General features: G+C 35.1%; 1 non-coding gene across 1 annotated transcript; it reads right to left on the minus strand.

Moving 5' to 3' along the window:
* Positions 1-12,959: 12,959 nt before the first annotated feature.
* Positions 12,960-13,032, minus strand: Trnas-aga (transfer RNA serine (anticodon AGA)). The gene has a single exon. It is a non-coding gene; the product is annotated as a tRNA-Ser (tRNA).
* Between the last annotated feature and the right edge of the window lie 772 nt (positions 13,033-13,804).

Raw genomic sequence — 13,804 nt, forward strand, 5'->3', positions numbered from 1 at the left:
ATTCAAATTTGTTCAGATTATGACAACAACCCTACCTGTTAAAAATATGTATATAGATTGCTTTTGGCAAAACAAGTTCAAAATGTTTGACCCTGTGACCTTGACCTATGAGTTTGTACAGTTTAACCTTGCTCATAACTTGAATGGTGAGTGATGTATCTTTCATATCTTGATTATTCATTCCTTGTGACATGACCATTCCTTTGATACCGAAGATTCTGACCTAAGATATTGACCTACTTTTAAGAACAGTTAACCTAGGCAACATCTCCCAGAACTTTGTAAGTTAAGAACTTTCATATTTTATATATATATTCCTTTTGGCATGTCCTTATATTTCATTCCATGATCTTTGACCCTTTTTCATGGTTTGGCCGCGACCCTTTTGGGATAGGTTGGGGTCACGATATGGAGTAGAAACTCTTCATTGGAATACTTACTTTTCTTTTTTCCTGTCGCTTGTACCGGTGAGTGTCGCGGGGAGATACAGCCGTTTGCAGCCTGGAGGAGGGACATCTCGTGAGCTCTGTGGGTGTCTGCCACGGAGTCGATCCAGCGTTGCCTTGGTCGTCCTCTGGCTCCCCAGCCAGAGTATCTGAAGTTATATATGTCCGAAGAGATGGTTGGTTTGGAGACATCCATGCTAGTTGTCTGAAACACTTGATCCTCTGGTGCTCGATGTGATTTAGGACGTTCTGCTCCTACCATGTCTCTTATGACGTCATTTCTGATCTTGTCTCGTCCTGTCTTGTTTACCGCTCTTCTTGGAGGTTTCATTTCGCATGTGGCCAGCTTCCTGTGGAGGGCGTCTGTTGGAGACCATGTCTGGCACTGGTGTGTGACTGTTGGTAAGAAAATGGCGTTGAATAAATATATCGGGGGGGGGGGGGGAAATACAAGGCTTAACTATAATATAATGCACTACACTGAACAATAAGATATACCTGGATTATTACTACTTATTGATTTTGAAAAAGCTTTTGATACTCATTCATGGACATTTATATAAAAAGCACTAAAACGTTTTAATTTTGACCCTTCAATTAGGAATTGGATATCAATTTTTGATACAGACGTTACATCAGCACTCAAACAAAATCTCCGATAGAATCATTATTCAGAGAGGTTGCAGACAGGCAGATCCATTATCACTATGTATATTTTGATATGTGCAGAAATATTAGCAATCGAAATCAGAATGAATAAGAATATCAAAGACATTATTGTATGTAATGTAGACAAAATTGTCACAATTGGCTGATGATACCTCACTTATCCTTGATGGCAGTGAAGAATCTCTCGTAGAAACTTTTAACACTTTGGATTGTTTTTCAGAAATATTTGGACTATATATCAATTGTGCAAAAACTCATGTAATATGGTTAAGTTAAAAAAATATATAGTAATGAAACTTTGCTGCCAAATTACAGGCTTAGGTGGGGTACCACCAGATTTACTTTGTTAAGAATACATTTTGACATGGAATTGAATAAGATACCATAATTAAACTATGAACCAAAATTAGTACATATTAAATCTATAATCAAAGAATGGGAGAAAAGGTTTATAACTCCCATAGGTACTGAGACACTGGTCTTACCATTACTAAACCACATTTTATTGTCAATCCCAAATCCTTAAGGAATTAAAAAATATGTTGTTCTTGTTTATATGGAATAATAAAACACATAGAGTCAAAACGGAGGTCATTGTTAAAAATATGAAGATGGGGGATTAAAAACGGTAAATCTAATGGCATTTATAGCATCTATGAAATTATTCTGGATAAGATATCTCGTGTTTTCACATAGAGGAATGGAACATTTTATTCCATAGTTAGTCTTCAGCAAATTAATAAACTGTGGAATTGAATACATTACAATATTCTTGAAAACATTGAAAAATATATTTTGGATAGATGTATTTAAATCATGGCTTACATTGCATAACCTTAGTAAAAAGTCTGATGTTGCTGCTGATGCACCTCTATTTGATAACCCAAATATTCATAATGGTGCAAAACCATTTTATAATAAACAAATGTTTGACAGCGACATCAGACAATTTAATGATACAATCAATGAAGATGGTTCATTTCTTGGTTTTGAATCGTTTTGCAATACTTATCCAAATACAAAGATTAATTGTTTAGAATATAATAGCATTATTCACGCTATTAAGGCTTGGGTGAAAAACTGTGACTGTGACAAAACTATCAAACAGCTCACAAATTCATTGATTATGTCAAACATATATACAGGGTTGAAATGCAACAAATTAAAACTTTTTTTATGACATTATCAATCAAAATACCTCAATCACATCAGGCAAAACAAAATGGAGTGAACTTTTAGAATAATTCATAAAATACTCTTCAGGGTGACAACAGATAGCAAAATCCAATGGTTTCAATACAGAATTATAAACCGAATCTTAGCTATAAACTCTTTTTTTTTATTCAAATAAAAAAAAAATGATTCAAAGTACTGCAATCATTGTCATTCTGAACAATAGAACATAATCTATGGGAGTATGATTTTTTAAAATTTATTTATTTATTTATTTATTTTTTTTTTCATTTATTTTTTTTTTTTTTTTTTACAATTTTTGCCTAGCAGAATTTGAGCATTTTCTGGAAGATAAGATTGATTTACAGATAGCTATTCCAAAAAAAAATATTTCTTGGCTTTATTAAAAATAATAGTATGATACAAAACACTATTGTCTTAAGGCTTAAATACTATGTGTACACAGCAAGATGCACTGAGAAGTCCTTAAGTGTCCGTGCTGCAATATCACAAACGAAATTCTCTCTCTCTCTCTCTCTCTCTCTCTCTCTCTCTCTCATACTACATACTTTCAGCTTATGCTTTGTTTCTGTTTTGTTTCTCTGGATATAATATTAATGTATAGCTGATGTACCGGTATGTGGACAAGAAAGATCATGACGTTCTTGAGTTTCGCCTTGTTGCTCATATGAAACGTCAGGGTGTCTCAGGAAAGGGGTAAGTTGATAGCATTAGCTTTCTGGCATATTGTCTCTATTTCTCGATCTAGTTTGCCGTTTTCTGTGAAAATGCTGCCCAGGTATTTAAATTCACTGGCTTGCTTTAGCTGGGATCCGTTGATGTCCAGTTTGTCCGGTCTCCTGCTGACTGTCATGTTGATGTCCAGTTTGTCCGGTCTCCTGCTGACTGTCATGTTGATGTCCAGTTTATCCGGTCTCCTGCTGACTGTCGTGTTGATGCCCAGTTTGTCTGGTCTCCTGCTGGCTACCGTGTTGATACCCAGTTTGTCCGGTATACTGCTGACTGTCGTGTTGATGTCCAGTTTATCCGGTCTCCTGCTGACTGTCATGTTGATGTCCAATTTGTCCGGTCTCCTGCTGACTGTCGTGTTGATGTCCAGTTTGTCTGGTCTCCTGCTGACTGTCGTGTTGATGTCCAGTTTGTCTGGTCTCCTGTTGACTGTGGTGTTGACGTTTTGTTTTGTTTTGCTTTTTCACAGTTGACATTGATTTTATTACGTAAGTACATAATTCTAGTTTTGGGGTAAAATATCCGAAGATATCCGCTAAGTATTCTTCACCTTGGGTGCCAGGGACCCCCTCGATTAGAAAGGCATTTAGTTCATGTAATTCATATACATACAATTTCAGAAGTAAAAAGATAATAATAATAATAATATTGTACAATATTATATTATATATGTAGTCAGGGGTCACATAATTCAGAGTCCAAGTTTGTGCCCCCGACCTGTTTATCTTGAAGGACAACTTATTACAATGCAGACAAATATATATATATTTATTATACATTATATCTTTTAAGCAATATCCTTTAGTATTTTATAGAAATACATGTAATTTGCTTTGATTTTTTCATATGCATAGAACTCATAAAATAACTGTTTCTTAATATACACCATGAGACCATGAATACTTTCTTCACAATTTTCAAATCTACATTTCATTTTAAATTTATGTATTTTCATAACAATAAAAGATATCACATTGTTGTAGCTGTGTGTTGTATTGTTTTCTTGTAGATAAAAACCTAGAACAATTAATTTCCATGTAATCTTGAAATTGAAATATTTCCCTACAGTGTTCCAAATATATTGTACATTTTTACACTCAAGGAGTAAATGCTTTGAATTTTCTACAACATTACATAATTGGCAAATACTGGATTGCTCCTTTTGGCATTTGCTCAGTGACAACTTACAGTGTGTCAAGTTATGTGATAATTTGTAATTGAATTCCGCTACTGATTTGTTTCAGATATTTCATGCTCTAGAAATATAAAGTGAATTTCTAAATTCCTTAAAACTACAGTTTAATTCTCTAGACTATTTGTTTTCATTTATTGGCAAAACAAATTTCATGGACATAATAACATTATAAATTACTTGACTATTTAATTCCTTGATAATACAGTTGTGTTATTTCTTAAATGCACTTTTACGACATCCTTGATGTTAATATATATGGATTTTTGGCAAGCAAATTGTGTTTCAATTTTATTTACAGAATTGTGTATTCACATAGCCAGTTGGCTTTCACTTTTAAGATATGACTGAAATGTTCTAGTTCTTTTTAATTGTCTGTTTTCATCAAAAAGTTCCTTTACATGTAGTATTTTACTTTGAATCCAATTTTTGAAACAAAGTGTGTCATTATTGTACCTAAAGAGTGTATTTAACCAAATTGGTTGAGACAAAACATTCATCGGTCGATATAAGTGTGATATTCTGTAAAGCTTTGCATTTATTGGAATAGCTGATCACTTCGCAATAGAATGTAGGAATATTTGTCAACAGTGTCTTAATTTCTTGCTTATTCATTGTGCCTTAGACTTAGGATATAACTTGGCTTTTGGGTTAATATTTTATTTTGTTAATAATAAAATAAAGAATAAAACAAGTCATTTTGTGATGCATTTGAATTAGATAGACGTTTGATCCACATGACTTTTAAGGCTTGAAATTTGCTTTTAATATTTACTTCTCCTATCCTCCATCTTTAATTTGTCCAATAAGGGTTGTTCTTTTTATTCTTTCTTTTATTCCACAAGAAATTGAATATAGCTTTGTTGATTTGTTTTATAGAATTTTCATTTGGATCCTTGCACCGTATAATAGTTTAGACAGTGCTAATGCATTTATTACTGTGCATTTTCCAAAAAGAGTTAGTTTTCTAGATTTCCATGTATTTAGTGTTTTGGCGAGTTTTGCAATCTTTTCGTCTCAGTTAAGTTTATAACATTTAGCATGATCGTGTCCTAAATATATCTAATCACTTTCTTCTTTATTGATCATTTCAATATTTTCTAAATATTCGTCATTGTTTGTGTAAGTTTTATCGTTTTGTTGTAGACAACAGTGGCGGATTTAAGGGGGGGGGGGGGGGCGGTAAATCGTGGTATCTTGTTTAGAAAAATGTACTAAACGATAAAAGAAGCAATTATTTCTTTTACTCCCGGAGAAATAAATGACTAAATCTTTTGATTTCTTGAATAATTTCATTTGGAGAACTTAATTTTTTTCAAAAAAACCCCCTTAAAATATGCGTCATATTATTAATTTCACCTTATTAGAAATTATAGAAAATGGTACAAATGAGTAAATAGGAGACATATTTCAAGCCCTCTAAAATCTGTAAAACCCAGGAGCTTCCGGGGGCTTCGCCTCAAGGCGGCCCCCAGACCCCCTGCCTCATAAACTACCCTCCCCCCCCCGTAACTGCAATTCCTGGATCCGCCCCTGGACAATTACTCGCGTTTGAAATTTGATGGGTTTTTTTTCTAGTCTGAGAAAATATGCTGTATCCCCTGACGAATCTAACCATTTCGCTTTTGATCGAATGAATGCTCCTTTTGTTGTCAATCGCCTTTGCAAAATGTTCAATTTGGGCAGCTTTTTGTATAGGATTTCTTCCGTGGCTTGTTCTCTGGTTTTTAACTATCAGATGGTACTATTTTGTTACCAATGAATTTGGCATCCCGTGCTGTGGGTGCTTCCCTGATTTTTTCGGTGGCAACAATGTCACCCGAGCGTAGGGCTTTAGCATACTGGAATGCGTGCTCGGATGATTTGAAATTTTCATTAAAGACATTTATGTCGCATGGATAGAAATTGGACAGTGGGTCTTCTTTACCAAAGAAGGGTATTACTCCACTTTGCTTATGAATGTAACTCGGACAAGATTGCTGCCCAGGCGCATGACCTTCCGACAGGTAGACCTTGCATTTCTGTTCTGACGGACATTCCGAACTGAAATAATCTTTACTCCAGCAATTTGTGCATAATTTTGTGTTTTGTTTGGGCTGACCTCGATGGTAAATTTTGCATGACAGACCAGCACAATAGCTCTTTTTGGGTAGGAAAGTGCCTTCTTTGAGTGATTCGATGTAAATGAATCGGTTGCCGTTTAGTACCCCAGTCATGTTTTGGGTGAGAGGATTTCTTATATGTTCATATTTCATTTCACTTTTGGGTTTAACACAGAGTTTTATCAGCATGTGCGTGATCTCTGACAAACAAGTTGATGGTACAGGGATTTCAACAGTCTCGATTGAATTCAGCATTTCGCAAATTATATGGTCGTTATAACGATCTAGTTCGTCAATACACCCTATCATTGGGTCAAATGCTGTTTGACGTGTTTCATACCGATTGTTAGGTCGTTCTTGGCACACTGATTTTGACTGTGGATAATTCCGTTTATAGGGCCCACGGCGGGTGTGACCGGTCGACAGGGGATGCTTACTCCTCCTAGGCACCTGGGCCCACCTCTGATGTGTCCAGGGGTCCGTGTTTGTCCAACTATCTACTTTGTATTGCTTATGGGAATTATGAGATTTATCACTGCTCGTTATCTTCATCTTTCATAAATCTCTATACACACCTAACGTGTATCATCAACCAGGAAGATACCGTTCAGATCATGACATATATGCAAACATCTGTTCAAATTTCCTAACAGGGTGAAAAACATAGATTGCTACTTAAAATGGATTATTTTTTACTATTTGCGAGAAATTGTTTTTCGTTAAAGTAAGGCGCCCCACACAAAAATAAAGTAAGATACACACATAAAACAATATTTAAGGAATTCTATAAATGGATAATATTCAATGTCATTATGAATTAGAACCAACAAAAATGATTGCAATAATTGCAAAAGGGTAATAATATTAAGTAAATGCAAACCGACCCTTTTACATTGAAAAAGAACACTTACTTTACATTAACTGGGAGCAAATTCTCTGATAAAAGGAAGTTTAAAATGCATCTAATGCAGCATACTTTTTCATTTTCGAGAATATGCTAGAAGTAATCATATGCGGGGAGGGGGTCTTTTTGTGTCAGAAGTTTGTCCTAACTATTCGTTTTTTAACAGGAATATAAATATATACACTCTATACACCACCATGCACCGTATATCGTTGCCCTTTTACACCCGCAATAATTATGTAAATTAGATTTTCTTACAACACAGTGATAATCGGGATCAGAATATAGAGAGGCGATTTCAAGGTCACAATATGAATTATTACCTTCACGCAAACCATATGTAAAAATGGAGAGCGATTTGATATGAAAAAGATATGATATATCATTATTTGACTAGCATTTGACAAGGAAATTTTCACACATATAGCTTATCCCACTTGTAAGAACCTGTACATCACCTGTACAGCTTATCCCACCTGTAAGAACCTGTACATCACCTGTACAGCTTATCTCACCTGTACATCACCTGTACAGCTTATCCCACCTGTACATCACCTGTACAGCTTATCCCACTTGTAAGAACCTGTACATCACCTGTACAGCTTATTTCACCTGTACATCACCTGTACAGCTTATCTCACCTGTATATCACCTGTACAGTTTATCTCACCTGTATATCACCTGTACAGCTTATCTACAGCTTATCGCACCTGTACATCACCTGTACAGCTTATCGCACCTGTACATCACCTGTACAGCTTATCACACCTGTACGTCACCTCTACAGCTTTTCACACCTGTACATCACCTGTACAGCTTATCACACCTGTACATCACCTGTACAGCTTATCACACCTGTAAGAACCTGTACTTCGTGTCGTACTTTTTCATTGTGATCTCATATGGTGGGAAGTGCACAGAGATACATTTAGTTGTTTTTATAACTATAAAATTGTTCTGCTATTTCCGTATTAGAGTTTATGTCCAAAGTACTTTAAGCGTGAAACTGAATGATTTTTAAATACATAACGTAAAATTGTAACAAGATTCAATACAAAATATGGACCTAATGCAAACAGATCTGACTCAAACAACACAATATTGTGAAAATATGCATAAAATCTTAGCCTGTTGACCAAATTCATTATAGAACTGCTAAATATCTGAGCTCATTGTGTAAAAACCTATTTCACAAACAAAGTCAAATCGATTTTCGGAAAATAGATCCATCATAGCTGTTTCACAGAACTGTCATATCTTAAGATAATCTTAAGATTGTTAGAAACCTTAAGACATCCAGATACTTGTCTAAGTCTATACTGAACTATGTTGTGCTAAGAGATAGGTAGCTTATCCGGAGGGAACGTGGTGTCAGGGACAGAAACAATATATTAGACTATATGGAGGATGTGGACATCATTAATAAGCTTCGTATACTGCGACATATGTTCCTTATGATGAACTCAATATTCGTTTATCCCACAGCCAACTTTTTCCTACTTTCCCTGTTTAGGCATGTCCACTTTTTTTCATTTCCATCCTCTACCCAGAGTTGCTATCACGTACATGTGAGTGTAAGGAACGATAACTCTGGGTAGATATTGCTTCATTTCTTCATCCGACCGGACGTAATCTGTTGAATATACAGCATCTTAAAAACAAATGTCTTTTTTTTCCCTCAACCTTGTCAAACAATACGGATATTTCAGCAAATGAGAAGTTTGGACATCTCGTTTCATCGACATCTTAAATCTTTTGACACCGATTTGTCTGAGTACATGCACACGGACTTTGTAGCCGCTGTGTGGTCAAAAGTAAATGTATTTGAATACCATTCATTTATTGTTTGTAGGCACAAAAGCAGTGTTGGGTGAATTCATTTCTTCACATTTTTATGTTTTGGTCAGTTTTCGTACTATTTCATTTCATTCAGTTACAGACTTTTTCACATAGGAAAGTCTATGCGCCCAGTTTACACTGTTCATGTGTAGTCGAACATGCGTACGCGTTTTGGTTGATTAATGCGTCGTTCGTTACAAATTTGCTTAAATATTACTTGTGTCTTTGGTTTCCCCTACCCACCCACACCCTCATTTACTGAATACCTTTATTGTATTCAGTTACAGTATATTATTTTGTTGAATAAAACAAGCGCGGCGTTACTAATTGGTAACAAACACAACAGTCCTAGATTGTCTTTTTTCTTTATATTTCAAATTAGTTAAGCAAATATTCTATTTTCGGAGGAGAGGAATGGGGAGAAAATGAAAGATATAGCAGATCATGTTTCACATTAACAATCCAGCTGTCATTGTTTGCAATCATATTTTCATAACAATCTTTCAAAATACAGTTATTTTAATTTTTAACCAGAATTTAAAAATTCTAAATTTTCTTCTAATGAAAAGTGGAAATCTGCCAAGTTCACAATATACCATACTACTGTTGGTTCTTTTGTTTACTCCTAATACTTTTTTTTACAAAAAGAAAGATGCACCTTTTTCAATGTCAGGTGCTTTATGAAAACCCCAAATTCCACATGCATATGAAAGAATACTGTGTACATAAGTATCAACAATTGAACATTGCGTGTCAACATTAAAAGAATGATTTCTCAAAGTATTAGATATTGCAAAAAGGGCTTTACGTCCTTGTTCGGCAACATGTTTTTGTGTTTGAAAAAAAATGCCATTGTAATTAAACAACATTCCTAAATACTTAAATGTATTTACAACTTCAAGACATTGATTATTATACATCCATTTCTCAGTTTCCATAATTTTCCCACTAGTTCTAAAAATAACAACCTTGGTTTTTGACACATTCACAATCAAATCCCAATCATTAGAATAATTAGAATAATTATGGAGAGAATTTAACACATTTTGTAATTTCCGATATAATTACCATGTCGTCAGCATACATTAGTAGGAAAATGTTTATCAATTGTAATTCAACAGATGGACAAGTGTTACTAATGAAATTTATCTCAAAATCATTAACATAAAGAGCAAAGAGTAATGGCGATAACACTTCGCCCTGCATAAGACCCATTTCATTGCTAAAATATTCACTTAATACCCTATCGAATTTTACACATGATTTCACACCACTGTACAGATATTGGATAACTTGAAAATCTACAAAACAACAATATAAACGTTTTTGTTTTTCAGAGTTTTGTTAATTAATGATTGCAAAACAAATATTGCATGTACTGTAGATAATCCTGGTCGGACACCAAACTGTGCATCAGTCAAAATATTGTGTTTGTTATCCCACTCCAAAATTCTGTTATTCAAGACACTAGTGAATAGTTTTCCAAAGCAACTAACAATAGAAATACCCCTGTAGTTATTTACGTCATCAATATCTCCTTTTTTGTGTAAAGGTACAATACAATTCTTTGTCCAAAGTTCTGGGTATATGCCTGATATCAAAATTTTGTTAAATAATTTGAGTGATAGTGGCATCAGTATATCCTCACATTTGATAAACAACTCATTCAAAATCCAATCTTCACTACAGCTCTTATTATATTTCAATTTATGTATAGCTTTCTTAATTTCATCGTTCGTAATTTCCCACAAACAAGATTTTCATTTACTCCTGCATTCTTTACATAGGAAGTACATGTGCATTATGGGTAATCAAATGATTAGCAAGTGGTTAACTTGGTTAACACAGTGTTAACTAACCAATGTGTTAAACTGCGTTCGAAAAACAAAATTTAACCATTGTGTTAGCTAATCACTTGGTTAGGAGTTAACGCTGCTTTAAACTTAACCACTGTGTTAAAGATAACCAGCTTTCGAAAAACCGGGCCCAGAGAAATTTAAGGAGGAATAACACACCAGAAATATTTGAGGAGGAATAACACACCAGAGAAATTTAAGGAGGAATAACACACAGAGAAATTTAAAGAGGAATAACACACAGAGAAATTTAAGGAGGAATAACACACCAGAGAAATTTAAGGAGGAACAACACAGAGAGAAATTTAAGGTGGAATAACACGCTAGAGCAACTACTTGTATTTGAAAACATCGTTTACATACAAACATACAAACTGGCCCTGTTTGTTGACTCCTTCTTCTCCACTCCTCCTCGTTCTTCTTCTTTTGTGGTCCAGCTATAACCACAAAAGGTTATCTAGACCTAATATGTAGGACATTCTAATCTTCTATCGACTTTCACTCGCTCTGTTGTATATTTAAAAAAAAACATTTATTATGGTCACAGTATTTATGATTGTTGTTTTGGTTGGTAGCGGTGTTGTTAATATTGAAAGAGTTATATTTGTTGTTGGTGGTGACGGTGCCATTGTTGTCGATATGATTTTTTTCATCCAGACAGAGAGAGAGAGAGAGAGAGAGAGAGAGAGAGAGAGAGAGAGAGAGAGAGAGAGAGAGAGAGATGTCCGACAATAAATCATTTTGCCTTTTGTTGTACGGTCATTCTGCTGATCACGTGGTTGTTAGGTCTTGTTCACCGCAGATTTGTTAGTGACGTCAGATTGTATTATATTACGCTTATTAGCTCTCTTTCCATAATTTTTGGGGAGGCATGTCAGAGGGTCACTTGTAATCTACATACAAAATTTTAGCCCAATAGGTGAACAAACACCAAAGATATGAGTGAGGACAGACAGACAAGCAGACCAAGCGAAACTTATGTACCCCCCCCCCCCTATAAGAGAGAGTATAATGAAATAATTTCTGTGTAATTCATCCTAGAAATTGGCTGTCGACGATTTAGGACATCCCAAAATCGTCGTCCCTAATGATAGTTCAATATTGTCCCAAATCGTCGGTGAAATGTCATCCCAAATCGTCTCGGCAACGATTTGGGATGAGGCGACGATTTAGGGTGTAACACGTGTACTATTTAATTGGCTGCTTTTCTCAATCCGAAATCAGACTGTTCGTCCTAAATCACGTTAACACGTAGACAATACATCCACGAGTGTAATTACAGGTGTCGGTTCTACTCTTGCCAGACAGGGGCTTCTGAAGGCTTGACTCCATAACCGACCATTTTATCAATTAAAACTACATAGTAATGCCAAGTCAGTGGCGGATTTAGAGGGGGAGCAGCCGGCGATCCCCCCCCCCTAAAATTTTCAAATTTAAGGTAAATCGCGGTATCTTGTTTCAGAAAATGTACTAAACGATTAAAGAAGCAATAATTTCTTCCCCTCCCGGAAAAATGAATGATAAAATCCTTTGATTTCTTGAATTACTTTATTGGGAGAACTTAATTTTTTCCAAAAAACCCCTTAAAATTTGGGTCATTTTATTATTTTCACCTTATGAAAATGATAGAAAATAGTACAAATGACTTAATAGGAGAAATATTTCAAGCCCCATAAAATCTGTAAAATCCAGGACCCACCGCCTCATAAAGTGGCGCCCCCGTAACCACAATTCCTGGATCCACCCCTGCAAGTAGGAGTGTCAACAGATATTCGTTAAAATGAAAATCAAAGAAAGACAACTCTGGCGAAATGAATTGGATAGGTTTGATTCAGAGTTATCTCTCTTTGGTTATGATCCTTAGATGTTAGTGATTGGTCCGCTCGCATACTTTTATACATATTTAAATGAAACGCCATGGTGGGGACACGGAGGTTCCCGGCAAGAAATGCAGAGCAATTGTCTTTGAATATCGCCCAAATATCGCATTATCCGTTCCCTGTGTAACAGGAAGGGAGAAAATGCAACGGACCAGACCGGGATTCGAACCCGGGCCCCCTGAATCTCTAGTCAGGTGCTCTACCAACTGAGCTATCTGGCCACCGGCGATCGAACCCAGCTGACCGCTACACCTGGTTTACTCAAAAATAGCGGAAAGTTTTAATAGGATGCAGTTCTCGGTCATGTGTAATAAATGCAACATGATAAAACTGATGTTTGAATTTGATAATAACACACTGTATTGATTTTCTAGGTATTCAAACATTTAAAAAGACGGGAAATTGAAAAGAAATGCACGAAAACAAAAATGAATTACATCTAAGCATATTATGAAAAAAAATATTCTCATTTCCCTTGTAGTAGCATACTTCATTTTATAATTATTGATTAGATTGATTTTTTCAATTACCTCGATCCAAACACAAACACTCCGACTCACTTTTAAGTAAGGAAATTCCGATTTGAGAAACTTCCTCGATCGGGGTTTCAGTTTGATTTGAGAAATATATATTGATATTGCTTTAATTAGCATGAGCTTATGAAGTCTGACAATAAAATAGAAAAAATGAAAGAACTAAGTTCGTTTGGTATCGTATTTGGCCCCCTGAATTATTCAAAAATGAAGTACATGTTGAATCAAACTTCTACATTGCAAAATACTGACGGAGATACATTTGTCTCAAAAATAAAACGAAACTTTAAAAATGTGTCACATTTCTACTACATTGACGTAGCTAAAATACGTACGGAACACAAATTTCCGGAAAATTTCATAGAATTTAACCACTTTTAAAGATATTTGAATAGGTCCGCATAATATCACCACTTTAAAATTTTCACACATAAATTGTGTAAGCATTTCACATACAAAA

This window comes from Ostrea edulis, chromosome 10 (assembly GCF_947568905.1).
Source record: "Ostrea edulis chromosome 10, xbOstEdul1.1, whole genome shotgun sequence".
In the NCBI taxonomy this organism is placed as follows: domain Eukaryota; kingdom Metazoa; phylum Mollusca; class Bivalvia; order Ostreida; family Ostreidae; genus Ostrea; species Ostrea edulis.